The sequence below is a fragment of the Zonotrichia albicollis genome, chromosome 3, assembly GCF_047830755.1.
Source record: "Zonotrichia albicollis isolate bZonAlb1 chromosome 3, bZonAlb1.hap1, whole genome shotgun sequence".
NCBI classification, from domain to species: domain Eukaryota; kingdom Metazoa; phylum Chordata; class Aves; order Passeriformes; family Passerellidae; genus Zonotrichia; species Zonotrichia albicollis.
Window position 1 is genome coordinate 66,513,377 of NC_133821.1, and position 15,880 is coordinate 66,529,256.

Sequence of the window (15,880 nt, forward strand, 5' to 3'; positions counted from 1 at the left end):
CAATTTCTCTAATCCTTAAGCACAATTCCTCACCAGCAACAATTCAGAAGCACTTGAAGAAAATAACCTCTTTCATTCACTTGGGAAGCAATGTATTTTCCTGTTGAATTTATTATTTACTGAAGTGCCAGTACATTCCCAAATCCCTTACACTTACCCTGAACACATCTTTTCGATCTATCCTCTCCTTGCAAGTGTTATTCATATAGAAACTCAGCAAGCCCAGATTACAGATAAGAGAAGTAATTCAAGGATGGCAAGAATCATGATGGTTGTCCATCTAAGAGTGCAGTAATGCTCTCATAGCCCTATGTATGGAAAAGAAAAATAGTGCTAATGCACCTGTGGCTTTCCTAAACAATGTACTTGTGCTTCAAAATTAAACTGTCTCCATAGCAACTGTGAGGCATCCAGGAAGAGAGAAGGACAGTATTTTGCAAAAGACATGGAGTGGATTTAAACTTTATTGTATGTCAGGACTGAAAGCTCAGTTTGAAAGTAGCTCCTGAGCAAAGGCAGGGCATGCAATTCCTGAAATGGCCTGACAGCTTCATTATGGAAGCTGGCCTTGAGCCCAGGCAGTGAAAGCCTGTGCAGGAGAGGGAACGTCCTCAGGGCCCTCACAGTGTCCACTTATAAAGCCTAGGAAAGATTATCTGCAGCTACTTAAATATTATGAGGGCTTGGGGAGAGATTGCAACATTTTGTACCTTCGAAAGGAAAGTGTGGTCCCAGCCTGCCCACTGGGGACAGGCAATGCTGATGGCTCACAAGCAGTGTGATGCCATCTGCTACAGGGAGGCCGCACTTGCTCCTCGGTTGTTGTTTTTGCATGCCCCAAAATGCCACTTCATCTGAAAGTCCGTGGTTTTTTATACATATGGAAACAACAAGTAATAGAAATAATGGCAGATGTTTCTAAATGAAACATAATGTCTTTAATAAAATCATTCTAATAGAAACTGTATTTCTCTCCACAATGTCTACTAGACTGTGCTTTACTCTCCTAAGCAGGAAAGATGGAGTCTAAGCCTCTAACTACCCTAAAGACCAGTTTTGTTTCATAACATACTCTGGAATCCCTCTGTGACCCCTCTGCAGCCTGCATGCATAGGTGTATCCTTCTCCACAGAAAGCAGTACACTGTAGGGAGGCTCCTTCCCTGAGGTGGAGCTGAGAACTACTAATTCATCCAGATCACACTGTTCCCATTTCCCAATGAATATGCAAGGTGTAAATAACTTCTTATTAGAGAAACAGATGACAAATTTTCTGTAGCAGAAGAGCGGGGCTTTGATAAAATTACCTTTGATGCAGTTAGAATTAGTTTATTATGTGTGTTACTTGGGAATGAATATTAATCCAGTGTAACACTCTTGTATTGATGAATAACTCACCTTCAAATCATACTAACTACTTTGTTTCTTACAACTTTAGTATTTTCTCCTTTTAATTCCCCTTATTCTTAACAATTAAAGGTCTACAGGTCAGCCTAATGAAAACAGAGTTAATACTATACAATCTGCTCATTTGAAGGCAGCACTGAACCAGTGTTTCAGCTTTCTTTTGGGGATAACTCTTCATTGGTAAGGTTAGTAGTCCTTTTCACTGAGTTATTTTTTGTCTATTCCTGAAATTCAAGAGTTTCTTCTGAGTGAGTGGACTAACATTCCAGATAAGGGGAAAGAACAAGGAATTCTCAGAAAAGAAAAAACTGCAGCTGTTGTAAAAGTGAACAACTTGTTATTGTGCTGCTTCTTTTTATCTTTTTAGTTCAGAACAGGACAAGTGCCTTTGGCAGTGTCACTGCCATTGCATACAGATTCCGGTGATGTTGCCTGCTACTTAGGAGAAAGAGACTGGAGCTCTTTTCTGCTCCTAATGTCTTTGTCTGTCTTGAAGTTTGACAAAATAACTTCTTCTTCACCTCTGCAAAAGAAAGCAATGATAACATGCGGAAGCACTGAAGGGTTTTGGTTATAAGGTGGTATATAATTGCATCAGGTGTTTGAAAAATACTTTCAAGCAAGAGATGGTTCTCTGCACGTATGTAAAATATTTTCAGTCAAAGAGGAATAGCCTATACTTTAGTACTCAATTTTACTACAGCTCTGCCACATCCAGTTTTGTATTTGAAGGTGAAATTTCATGCTTATACAATCCTTTACATCTCTCATACAGGACTTGGTTTTGTGTTTTACCATCTACCATCATGATCTGATATTTTTGGTGACTTTATTCCCTCTGGACTGAAAAGAAAAAGGATTTTTTGGTATATTTTTGTCAAAGCAAAAAAAAAAAGCTTATACTTTTTTTTCTCTGACAGGCCTTTCTTTCTTGCTATTCATTATCATCAGTGTAATACATCCAGCAGTTTCAAACAGATATCAGAATCTTCTGGAGTCTGAATATAACCTAGTATTTTGTTCTTCTCTTTACTCTCCTTCTTGATAACCTTATACAATTCTTATGTATAAGGTTACCAAGGAGGAGAGTAAAGAGTAGAACAAATTAGTACAAATTTGAATTAGACTCCAGAACTGGAAGAACAAAATATTTGTCTTTCAGCACAGAATGACCTGCTGTAGCATGAGTGAAGCAAAGTGGCTGTGCCAGGGGAGCTTGAGCAGTGGTTCTTAGCAAGCAGGAGCTTTTAGGTCTGACCTCTGTGGTAACCCACACAGGCAAAGGCAGGCTGGATCTCCATTATTTCTCACACTCTTTATCCTCCCCCACTTCTGTCTGCAAATAGGGAAAGACAAAAAAGGCCTACATGCAGTCAAAGCAGTGGGTGTGTGCTCAAAGGGAACAGGAGGCAGTAGTATCTGCAGCTGGAAAATGGGAGTACAGAGGCACAGAGAACCAAAAAAATGCATCTGGAAAAATAAACCCTGCAGGAGAGTGTCAGGGGGAATTTTTATTTCTCTTCAGGTGAACAAGAAAAATAACTCACCTTCCTGAGCTAGGAGTACCAGGGCAAACAAAATGTGGTAGGGGAAGAAAACAAATATCAAAGCTGACTATGGCAGAAACATCTTATTTCTGCAGGAAAGGGAGAGAATACTGAGAATGCTGAAATCACAGGACCATCCAGCTAAAATTCTCATATTCATATGTCTGCCTTGATGTGCTTTGAATACCACAGAATCGCATTTGCTGCCGTTGTTTTTCTCTGAATTACTGTAACTGACAATATCAGGACAATAATTTCCTACTGAATAAAACAAAAGCAGGCATTAGGATTAAATGTCCCTTGATAGTTTCTATGTGGTATTAGTGTTAGATTTACTGAAGAAAAAAAAATTATTCAAGCTGAAAAATACTGTGCATTATTTCAGGCTGTTACGCAAAGCTAGAGAAGCACAGAAAAACCTGAAAAATAAGCCCCTGCACATTTTATGACTACATTTCACACTCACTTTGCACTGCTAGACAGAGACTTTTCCATTAGCTGGCACCAAATCTGTGGAACAGCAGCCTTGAAAACATGCTCAAGCAATCTCAGGATATCTACTCTCCATTTTATCATTTTTATTTCCTACCACGGGACTACAAATATCCCTGTATTCCACCAGTTTTTCTTTCCCTGATGTGGGCATTGCTGCTTCTTCAGGCATTTTGCAAGTGGGCTATGCTGCCCTGAACAATAGGTTTGATGGTAAGTGTTCAGAAATAGGGGTGAACAATGAAAGACAGGCTTTATTATTCAGCACACCTGCATCTTCATTTCTTTAACAGCTGGTCCAGAAGGATATAGACAGAGAAAGAAATGCATTTACCTTCAAGTGTGGTGGGAAAGATGAGCTTCAAGCTCAGGATGAGCTTGAAGCAGAGGGTGAGCATTGTTTCTTGCTGCTTATTAGAAAGGGTTAAAAATAAGCCCATCCTGACAGCACAGGAAGGTGCAGTTTGATTATTACTAATCATTTATCTCAGCCAGGTCAGTGTATGGTGTAGGCTTTCAATATGAAGAAATGTCTCAGCTAATATCTTTTCTGATTTATCTCTTTGTTATTTTATTGTTTTTGCCTGGAATAAATATTGCAGCATATTAAAAACAGTAGAAACACTATGACTTCCAAAATCACTCATGTGAGTGACAGACATTCTCATGTAAAATGGCACTCACCTTCTCTTCTTTCTAAAATGCTGTTAGTTCCTGCCTCTGACAGTCCATCAGATTTTCAGCTTGAAGAAATGGCTTTTTTCTGCTCTGTCTACTCTGGTGGTCATAGATATCTGAACAGATATCTGCCTTCTCCAAAGAAATCTTTCAGGATGAAGACAACACATACTTTCATTTGGAATCATAGGGAAGCTTTTACCTCTCCCAAATCATTTTCTGAAGAAGACAGGACTGGCCCTCAGAAGAGAAAGCACTAAATCCAACCTGGGCTATGGGAAAATTTGAAAGCAGATATAAGCCTTTTATCTCCCAGTTGGTGTTCCCAGTCTCAAAACCATATGCTATTCTAGTATCCTGCAGGGATAGATCCACAATTTCCAGGCTTACAGTGAGCCAGTTTTCTGCAATTCTGTGTTACTGGTGTTACTGAATAAATACCTATCACAAATAAAACAGCAAAAAAGACACTCATAACACTAAAATCAGTTTTGCAGTCCTTTTTTTTCCTTGAAGAGGGGAAAAAGCAATGTGAGAAATTATAGAATAATTCTTCTTGGTCTTCACTTATTGAAGCAGTGAGGGAAAATTCGAGAGTGGGCAGAGGGTCAGTAGCAATAAGAGCAGGAAGAGCCTCCTCCTTTGTCATGGTCATGCAGGCTGTTCAGAAAGGTTAAAAGGGTAGGAGAGTCTTCCACAAATACTTTGAACAGTTATATCAAACTGTTTACATCTAGTGGGATAGCACTGAAATATCCTTTCAATATCTATTGTAAGGTAAAGAGTGTCAGAAGGACTAATTCAATTTTCAGTTTCAGAAGTATGAGTTGTCTCATTTTTGTTTCACATTTTTGATATTTCAACCTGCAAGGAAAAAGAGCTCAGGTAGGAGAGAGGAAAACAAAAGGGGCACACGTATACTGCACATAGAACAGCCATGTAATCTGGACAGGTCAAAGATTTGTCCATAAGGGTTCCTTCCCACTCAGCTTATTCTGTCATTCTGTGATTTTCCACCATGAGGCTGATGTGAAAAAGCACCAAGTGAAGACAAAGACCAAAGTATACTCATGGAGCAATTCTACCTTTCTGTCCTTCAGCCTCTTTTTCACCCTTCTCCACTCTCCATGGCACAATTTACACTTCTCAGTCCATTTTGGCATCTTTGTTATCAGATAAAGCTGACATCTCAAACTCTAATCCTGAACAGAGTGAGTTTGAGGGTAATACCAAAAGTTTCAGGTTTGTCTGAAAACTACAGAAACACAATCAGAAGACTGCTCTTATGCAGCTTTGGACTCACTTCACTTCCCAGTTACAGATAAAAATACTTCACAATTGATAGGATAAAGAAAACATGTTTTTCCCAGCAATGCAGAGATTGCTTTCTGTTCTTTTATGACACTAACACATTCACAAGATCTAGAAATGTTGGAGACAGCTGACTTAGTTGTTTGCTTCCCTTCTATCTTTTTGTTCTGATGTTGTTCTTTGATAAGCACAACTACAGACCATAGGACCTTCGTTACCCAGTTTTCCAGTCTAGGACACCATACATAAGCATACACCCATGAGAAAAACAAATTCATATAGTAAAATGCAGTTCAGCATCATTTTAGAGGATAATACAATGTTTTGAAACAAAACTCAAATTAAATAAACACTTCAATCCAATCAAAAATCTTTTCTGCAGTACAGTTTCAGTTTCCTAAGAACTCAAGACAATGTCTATTTAGGCATGTCACTGTATTGTTGGTTGAGATCTTTAAACCTTTAAGCAGTAATGAAAGTATTAAACAAAATTTGTAGTTGAAGATAAATACAATATATTATAATACCAAAGTCTTTGAAATATTATATAAATAAAATTCTCTGCCCCTCATTAAATAATATTTGACTTTGAATATGATTTCCTGTCTCTGGCCTCTTTGCATGTCCTTAAAGAATCAGTATTTGAAAAGATGACCACAGCTGTGACTACAGCAAAATGTGTGGGCACAACAGCTTCTCTATAGCTACACACACACACGTTCACACCCCTCCAATTTTGCAAAGACATAAGACGTGTTCAAAAGAGTATGCATGCCAAAATGTTTAGGTATTATTTTTGTTATTCTTTCATAGCAGGATACAAAATCTAGGAAAAAAAATAAAAGGCTATTTTGTCCTTTTCTTACAATTACAATATGAACAGCAAAAATCTACTTTGACAAGTCTTACATGAGCTAGCTTTAGTGATATGACAGTGTTACCAATACATACAATAGTCAGGAAAACACAGTTCATATGTAATAATAATTAAGTTGCACTATGTTTGTATAGGCAGTGCTGGTAAATGGGCAAAGCTTTTTTTTTTATATCGATTTTGACTTGTCATGTGTCTAGATGGAATTTACTTGTTTTTTTATTTTCTTGATAATTTAGGATTTTGGAGGTTTCAGATGGATGATCTTGTTTTATAAGGATCATCACCCAAACACTTCACATATCTTCAATGACTTTGTTTATGAGAGTCTTGTGGCTGGAATCAATATCTGCCTGTGTATTTGACTAAATGTGCAGATGTAGGCATCTAATTAACTGTAGTGTTTACCAGACATTCATGCAGCCAAGTCCTCCTCTGAAAAATATAATTTGATAATTATGACTTGGGCTTCGCTTTGGCATAGAACAAAGCATTGCTGGGTACTTTTTAAGGCATGGCTCATCTGTGAAACACAGCCTTCTCTGTTAGGAACACAGTTTCTCCCAGCCCATGTACCTCTAAATCTGTACTCTTCTTCTCCTCTTCCTTCCCTTAAACTAAATTTCTGAAGTAATAACATATTTCTTAAAATGCTTGATCACTCTTTTTCTGTCTCCTTCACCCAGGAAGAAAACATCCTATTGACTTTGCCAGAGCTGTTGCTAAAGAAAATTTGAAGAAATACATGAAGTCAACACATGATAAAAAAGTGGTCTACATTTCAGGTTCTCTGTTGCTGTGGTTACATTGGACTCAAGAGACCAGTGTGGCAAGCAGGTCTGACTTCACTCCTTACATATGATGCATCTTGTTCAGTGACTTCCCCACTGACCACTTTTAGGAGTAACAAAAAGCCTCTAACTTACCTTTCACTTCCCAAAGACCTCTCAGAGTGACACTCATTTACCAGGCTGCTGGCATGTAGTGAGCCCCTGAGACCACATTTGCTGTCTCCTTGCAAGGCTATGCTCCCACTGATCCTTTTTGAGAGGCAGAATGGAGGAAGGGAGCTCAGCCATCCCTGGGTTTCCTGCTGCTGTGGTACCATGGCACCTTGGCTACAGGATCTTGGAAGTGGTACTGGATCCTGAACAGTCAAACAGAGATTATCCTTTCATCCCTTTTTTTTTCTCATGATACAGGAACTCAAATGAGTCTCATTTTGCATGTGAAGTACCTGATTAGAGTTTTATTCCAAAATGCTACAACACTGTGCCAAGAACCCTCTGTGTGGCGATTCACAGGAAGAAGACCTATGTGATTTCCTCCTCTCAGGAAAAATTAATTCAGTCATTTGAAATTAACAGATGTGTAAAATTAGGAAGGGCTATAATGTCCGTGAAAAGCAGGGCTTCCTTGCTGTTCTTGACTTTTTAGTGATCATCATGCCATGAAACTTAAAATAAAAGATTTCATTAATAACTACCACAGCTATGACCCAGAGAAAATTGAGCTACTCTGTTTTCTCGACAACTGGGTATCAGAATCAGCAGCAGGAGAAAAGTAACTCAATGAAATAATGGAATGCATATGGTTTCTTAGGAAAAAAATGCTCTCTGACAAAAATAAATCCATTTATCAATCAAGAAATCAGGATGTTCTTCAGAAAGCAATTGTAACTCCTTTACTAACAACAATGAACCATGGAAGAAAGGGACCATTAACTCCCACTTGTGAAGACATTAAGACAAAAAATTGCATCAATAGATAGATCCCTCCCCTGGGTTTCCACACAGCCCTCTGTATTCATCAATTATCAGCAGCTAATTGAGACTTGTATCCCTCTGTTGCCTAAAAAAAGTTTTTAACAGTTCCATCAAACCTCTTCCCTGTTGCTAGAGCTCAGATGGCCCCCTGTGACTAAACATGTTGCCTTGGAGAAGTGGTGTTTTGGAAAGGACCTAGCGCTTACATTATCACAATTGCAATTACATGTTCCCCATCTACATATTGCCAGGATAAGTACTTTAACTAGACTGTAATTATCTATGTATCTGCCAAACTTCTTCATTTGAGTCCTTGCAAGCTAGAGTAAATAAGTATGAAAAAAGCAAATCATAATTTTCCAGATCACATGCCCTGCAGCAGGGAACTACTGTAACATCTTGTCTCAGCAAACCTTAGTTCATTTCCCTTGCTACAAAAGGAGCTGTGAAATACATAAAGATGAACCAGGGGATGTTAAAATATCAGTAGTGAAAATAATTATTGCAAAGCTAAACATTAGCAACTACTCATAAAGCTGTTGCAGAAAACTTTGCAGAAAATGCTGAAGATTTGGGCAACTAACCTTGTATGAAGTTCGATGAGTAGCTTCTTTCTGAAGAGGACAGTTTACCCCCATTAATGTATTTTAAGGGCCAATGAAGAAATTTTTAAAATTTATTTTAGGTTATATTACTTTGTTTACTTTGCTAGAACCTTTTTCTAATGTTCTAAGCCTCAACATGAATTCATACATAGTTTATGAATCTGTTATTTCAGCATTCTTCTTCAGATTAAATATCCTTTTCCTGCTGTTGTGTCCTTTCCTCTTCATCCCCAGTTTCCCTCCTTGAAATAGCTCCTGAAACAACATTGGCAATTGAACCTCAACTTCTGTTTCCCTGGGAAAAACAAGGTAAACTTAAAACTGCTGTTACTAACAGCTATTCTGTTCTCTTCTTCATTTTTGTGGATCTTAGGTGCTTCTGGCACAGTACCAATTTAATTTTTGCCATGTCTTAACAGGATAGAATCCATTTTTACCTTTTTCCTGCATAATTCATACTAAGCCTGTTTAAAACAGTGCCAAATGTCTTTTGGCATTTATTTTCCTTTGTGTCTTTCAGGGCTCTCTTGGTGGATGGCATTTGAACTGACATCACTATTCTTACTCTTAGCAGCTGTTCCACTTCCATATTCCAACTGGCATTCTTGTTCATCCCAAAGCATAAGTCTTGTAGATTGCATTACTGAATGCGTTACTTTTATTTTACTCCAATTCTAATAGCTGTCCAATATTCCCTTCATGTAGAATTTTGTCAAGTACTGATGATATATTCCACATTTGCATCATCGTAGTTCTTTAATACCTTTCTGATTTTAATAGATTAAAGACAACACCTACTGTTAGGTAGCTCATTTAGGTTAGCTCACTTTTTCTCTCTTCCTGGGTTAAGTTATTCTCACTCTTCACCTCAAATGATATTCTACATGGAGTGATTCTACTGCTTGAAAGAAATGCAGGGAAAGGAATGATCCATCTTCATTAATGGATAGATTTCTCTCCTAAGTTGTATAAGAGACCAGGATTTACAGTCATGCTCAGAAGTGAGCAAAGAATAGGGATTGGACTGGGTTTTTTTTTTTTTTTTTTGGAAAGGGAGTCCTTTTCCTTTTCTAATTCTATTTGCTTCAGGAGAAGTAAATTTGTAAATTTACTTTTACAAGGAAAACAAAAATTTAGGGGTTTTTCATACTGAAGCTCCTCTGCCCTCTAAGTAAATTTGGAAATTCTTCCCAAAGTTTATACTCCCGTGAAAATATATTCAAATTTTTCTCCATTGGAGTGTTTGTAGAAAAAGCAAAGACCGGTGCTTTATCATAAAAGTGACACAGGTGTCTGCTGAAATGAGTACACTATCCACTGAGAATGTAAAGCAAAATCTTGGAAACCCAGGCCCCAGAAGGATTAATCTTAAACAATGACTTGCAAGCTGAGCAGTTCAATTATTAACAGGGCCGAAAATTTGCATTCTAACCAAAATGCATGCATTTTCACTCATCTAGACCTTATCATAAGGCACACTGGATCAATTTTACAGTCCATTCCTTCTAATTTCAGCTCATCAGACAAGAGGTCCAAGAACTCATTTTAAAGAATGACCTCAATACATTTTTATCATATCCTCTCCTTTAAACTCAATAGTTGGAGCGAATAGCAGTACAACCTTTTGCTACAGGACCAGGAATATCCAGATAAAAGCCAGTATGATGGAGGGAGGCAGGTTATCTTTTAATTGGCCTCTACTGTTTCATCAGCATGCCTAAAGCCATGAAGTACATCAGACTATATAGTTGTGCTGAGCAAGGGTCTGACAGCAAGTTCATCAGACTAATTGGCTCCACTCTGTGGAAAATCTAAGATGGCATTGGCTTTAAAAAGACATTTTAGCATAAATTGATATATTTGGGAAGAGCACTCCACATACCTATAGTTTTCAGGCATTTGTTTTGTATAATTTAGATTGCTTTGGGGATTTTATGTCTTTGCCTTTTTTTCCCCCCAGATATACTGGGAGATACACATGGACAAAAGACAGCCACAGAAAATATTGTTCCAAAAGCACATAGCTTGACAAAAATCTTGACAAGAGGAAAGTTTGAATAAAAGGGGAAAAAAAAACCAAGATAGAAAAACCTGCTTTTCATTAGATTTGGGGAAATGTTTTGGGTTTGGGTTTTGGTCAATGTTTTAAATCAATTCAACTAAGAGCTGACTTACTGCTAGTTTGAAATTGGGAGCATGAACATACTCGACCCTTTTCAACCTGTCATTACCTAACTACTGAGGGTTCTTCACCTGCCACCAAAGGAGAACTAACATTTGACCTACTCCTTAGCTCTTTGAGTCTCCAGGGTTACATTTTACCATTAACTGTTGTGTTTGAATTTGCTTTTTTCATTTGTCAGTTATATTTTTGCCTCTCTCTAGTTCTTGTCTGTGGCATGCTTTAAAATAATCTGCTTATTTTCCAATACTTACTGCAGAGGTTATACAGAGTTCAGCATTGTGGGAAAAGTATTGATGTTCAGTATATATTTGCATTCATGAGATTGAGCTACTTTGTCATGGATGGATGGATGGATGGATGGATGGATGGATGGAAGGAAGGAAGGAAGGAAGGAAGGAAGGAAGGAAGGAAGGAAGGAAGGAAGGAAGGAAGGAAGGAAGGAAATCACACTGGTGATTTCCTCCTTCATGGAAAACACCAAAAAAAAGCACTGGAATAATCATTGCAATGCTCTTACTCCTGCACATCTCAATGCTTAGCAGCCTCTCCTCTACAGAATTTACAAAACAAAAATAAAAATTAAGATCACCTTTGTTCTCTCATTCCAAATTCAAGATTAGTAGTAAAGGAGAATCAGACAGAGGAAGGTACTCACCATAGCTTCTTCTCTTGTGTATCAGGAATCTCCTGGTATTAAAGAATTGTCTGGGAGATAAAGGGTTTGGGTGTTCAATATATTGTCACCATTCTCTAAATAAATGCATGTTGCCTGCTGTAAGTCAGCAGTACCTTAGCACTGACTTCCAAATGAAATCTCATGGATATGAGATCAGTTCTGAGTCAGTAACCAAGTAACCACCACACAGTTTGATTAGTTACCATTGTATATATTTTTGTGCTTTATTATATAGAATGTATTTCTTCTGAATGCAGCCATTGTGATCTGCCCTTGGTTCCTAATTGCAGACCATTTTTATCTATGCTTCACACAGGAGAATGTTTCAAAACGATAAGGAATTCTTAATATCAAATCTAAAGTTTATTTATCTTTAAATTAATATTAAACCCATTAAAAATTTATCTTTTCCTTCATCACATCTTTTTAGCATTTTTTGTAATATCTATAATAAATGGTTGTTTCCCAGGTTTAACAACTGTACAGGGCCCCTTCCAAAAAATACTGTATTTCTCATGGCTTTCTGTGTCAATTTTTAATGTCATATCTTTATGATTTCTACCTTTCTTTCACTTATTTTGTTGTTGATTTTTTTTTAACTGAAAGAGTAGACCTTTGATATTGTTCTGCATTTTTACAGTCTTGTCAAACTAACACAGGTCTTTGATACTCTGTACCATGTTATGACTCAAATGCCTTTTTTCACATACATAGCTCCACAGGAAAATCCTTTCAGGGCAGAATATGTACATATATTTGTGACAGGGTTTACATATGTGATGATTGATCTTTATACATCATTGCATTTAAACTTCTTTTGGTATTTTTTTAGTCATCAAATGATGTCTGCCTTGAACAGCTGTCCAGGGTTGGCTGCAGTTGCATGAAAATGAGAAGAGAAAGGTCATTATTTATAGAAAAATTGAAGGTGAAAAATGTAAAGAAACCCATGGGGCTTTATGTCCAAAGGTATTAAATCTTATAAAATGCCTTGAGGGCAGCTGCTACCACACCAGCTTGGTAACATTTACACTGTCTACAGAAAACCGTGAAGAAAAATATTTCAGAGTCAATTATGATTTACTCAGCTGTTGCTAAAGTCTAACTTTAAAGAAGCAAACTTTCATAAATTATCTTGGCAACAATTGTCCCTACTTTTAATCTACCAGAGCATCTCCAGAAACTCTCAGAGGCTGAGCAAATTCCTTTGCTATTGGACACTACAAAAAAGGTACTGCCTTTCTCTGGAACTGAAGATGTACCCTGTTGGAGTCTTCAGAGTCTTTGAGTAAGCCAAAACCAGGTTAGTGAAAAGGAAGGTGGAAAGATCCCACTTTTGGGAGTAATGAATCAGAAGAAGAAAAACGTATTTTAAGTTTTATTCTTTATTCTTAGCATTTCTTCAGTCTCTTCAATAGGATATGCAGTCTCAGTGGAAAAGGGCAAAGTAAGGCACCTTCCCAGTATAATCAAAAAACTCCACTGGCAGAGAATGCAAGGAAAAAACCAAAACTAGTGAAGAGATTTGAAGTTAAGGGCCTCTACAACGGCATTTTTAGGATAAGGATAAAAAGGAACTTTTGGACTGGAGCAGTATAAGAGTGATGCTGTATTTTCCTAAGCATACAAGAGTTTATATATCAATACTCAAAAATGAGAACTGGATATTAATGATGGGCAGGAGAGAAAATAATATTTTTCACAGTTTCATTTCCATTAAAAAATGAAGGAGTAGTGGATAGACAAAGTAATGCCCAAGAACAATCATGTCACTTTGAAGAACATGTGACATTACATAAGAGCATTCATGAAGTCAGAAGCAAGGAAATGGATGACAAATTGTGACAAAAGCAAGTGAGCCCCCAGATTCACCTATTATGGGTATCACAGTTTTGATGCGTGGAACAGTGCACTGAGCTGGAAACCACAATGGTCAACAGACTCACAAACTCACCAGAAGCCTATGTCCAGCTTAATAAATACATGGTGTTTTCACTTGGACACCTTTTCTCTTTTTAAAATGGTCTTAATTTATTGACATCCATCAACCATTTTTTTTTCTTGTTGTGATTTCTTGCTATGGGAAATTTTAAAAACCAGACCCCAAGTTTTCAGTCTTTTTTGTTCTTAACATCCATGAGACTTCTTGGAATAGTAAATAATTCTGGTAACATTTACAGACATCCATGTGTATAAATGATTGCAATATCAATGTCTAAATATGAAAACAAAGGATGCATATCAATGCAGAGTGGCTCCATAAAACCAAATTTTCTTGTGGTCATATCTGGCAGCTCTGTGCTGATATCTTGAGTATCTAAAGATACTACAATGGTTTTGGCTGGGATAGAGTTAAACTTTTTTCATAATAGCTAGCATGGGACTATGTTTTGGATTTGTGCTGAAAAAAGTGTGGATAACAAAGGGATTTTTTTGTCATTGCTGAGCAGTGCTTGAGCCCATATTTTGCAAGAGTCTGATTTATTTCCAATAGTAAATAACTGGGGATTTTTTATTATTCACCACTTATGAATTCAAATTTTAGTTCAGAGCATTCATCCATGGAATATCTAAAACATGGTTTCATTTTGTTTTGTTTAACTAACAAACAAGAATAACAAAACTAAACAAAGCATAAAATAGTTTTAGAAATAAACCATTCACAGAAAAATGTTTTTACCTTCATTCATATATTTAAAGCTTCATTAAAGATACCAACTTCCAATTTTCCACAGTTATTCACATTCTATCAGGAGCTAGATTAGCATTGCTTTGTATCCTTTCAGATTACCCTTAACATCAGCAGCTGCAGCCTTTGTGCCCTTATAGTTCACAGCAGTTCGTACTAATGATTTTGTACTTCCTCAGGCTTCAAATCTTCACACGCTGATAAATTATGCATTTCTTTTCATTTCATATTTTGGGTGCTGTAGCTGGTAATCGACAGCTTTGTAATAAAAGTGGCTCTTTCTCCATGGGCACAATCTCCATTGCAGAGATAAGTGAGATGCCATCAGGCTACAGAGGATAAAAGGAGGATGCACACACTTTTAGACAGAGCAGCAGTTTCAAAACAGAAGCTATGCAAATAAGAGTTTGTATTGAGCTTTCTGAAGCTGGACTTTCCTCACCTTTGGCTGCATGAACTTGCTTTGTGCACTGTTTGCTGCTGGGTGTAGGGATGTGCCCTACTGTCAGATCATAAGAAAGTGAGGTCCTCTGTAAGTGATAAATTTAAGCCTGAATACCAGATAAATTTGAACTTCAAGAATAAGAGAAAGGTGGTCTCCAAAACCATCTTTGCATTTATCTAAATCTTCTGATACAGCATGAAAGTCACACCAATTGTCTGAGAACAAAAATAACCCCTTTCTTTAAAGAACAGAACTGTAGCCAGCTGATTCCGTTCCAAACTAGCCCTCAAAGGCTAAACATTTATGGATGTCTTAATGAGAGTGCTTCATCACTCCATGTTTCAGAGTCACTTTATATCAAATCATTTTACAGCTGAAATATAACAAGACTACACAATTAATCATAATAGCAGCACAAAATAGGTTAAAGGTGAGCCATCCAAAACATGCATCCTATACTCTGATTGTGACAAGGGAGGAAGAGCACTGATTTGCCTTGTTCTTCTCGTTCTTTCTGTATGGGCAGGACAAATTGCCACTGAAGCTGCACTCCCCCTGTAAATGGTCTTACAGTTGGGTTTTCTGAAGTAAAGGGGGGTAATAAAGAAAGAATGGATATGTTAACAGCTCTGCACAAACCGCCATGGCTGTTCCTTCATTTTGTTTTCTTATCAAGATTACAATGACTCATGAATTCTGCTTGACCCTAGTATCACTTGACATCTCCCTGTCTCTCATGTAGTACTTTACATTAAGTGTAGAGAGCTTACATTAAGTGTAGAGAAAGAGTTCTAAAACGGGGTGGGCTGCCTTTGTTCAATATACTGAATTTTTCAAACAGGGAAGACTAAAGAGTTTTTTCCACCCACCTTGTTGCACACTGAGAAATAGAACACGAAAGGAACTAAACAACCCTCCACTACAGTGAGTCAGTGAGCACCAAGTTTTTTGGTGTCACTCCACACAAAGTATTTCTCTTTCTGTAATGAAAAGCGTCACTGCTGACTTTTGAATGACTTTCAAAAATACTGTTATGTATCTGTCAAGCATTTATCAAAATCAGAACTGAAGAGAAGACTGTCTTTGTAGGTCAGAAGTTCAGCCCCTGCCTCTGTAGGAGATGACAAAGCCCCAGGTCCAAATGAATATTTGTACATTGAGTTTAGAAAGAATCTTAACATTAAATGTGAATTTTCAGTGCTCAAA

At 37.4% G+C, this 15,880-nt stretch overlaps 1 long non-coding RNA gene across 2 annotated transcripts in view; it reads right to left on the reverse strand.

Annotated features, from left to right (window-relative positions):
* LOC102067139 (uncharacterized) overlaps positions 1-11,692 on the reverse strand; it is a 131,481-nt gene extending 119,789 nt beyond the window's left edge. For both annotated transcript variants that reach the window (XR_012579616.1, XR_003380600.2), the window contains exon 1: positions 11,520-11,692. This is a non-coding gene — a long non-coding RNA (uncharacterized LOC102067139). The remainder of the gene's footprint in view (positions 1-11,519) is intronic.
* Positions 11,693-15,880: the final 4,188 nt, after the last annotated feature.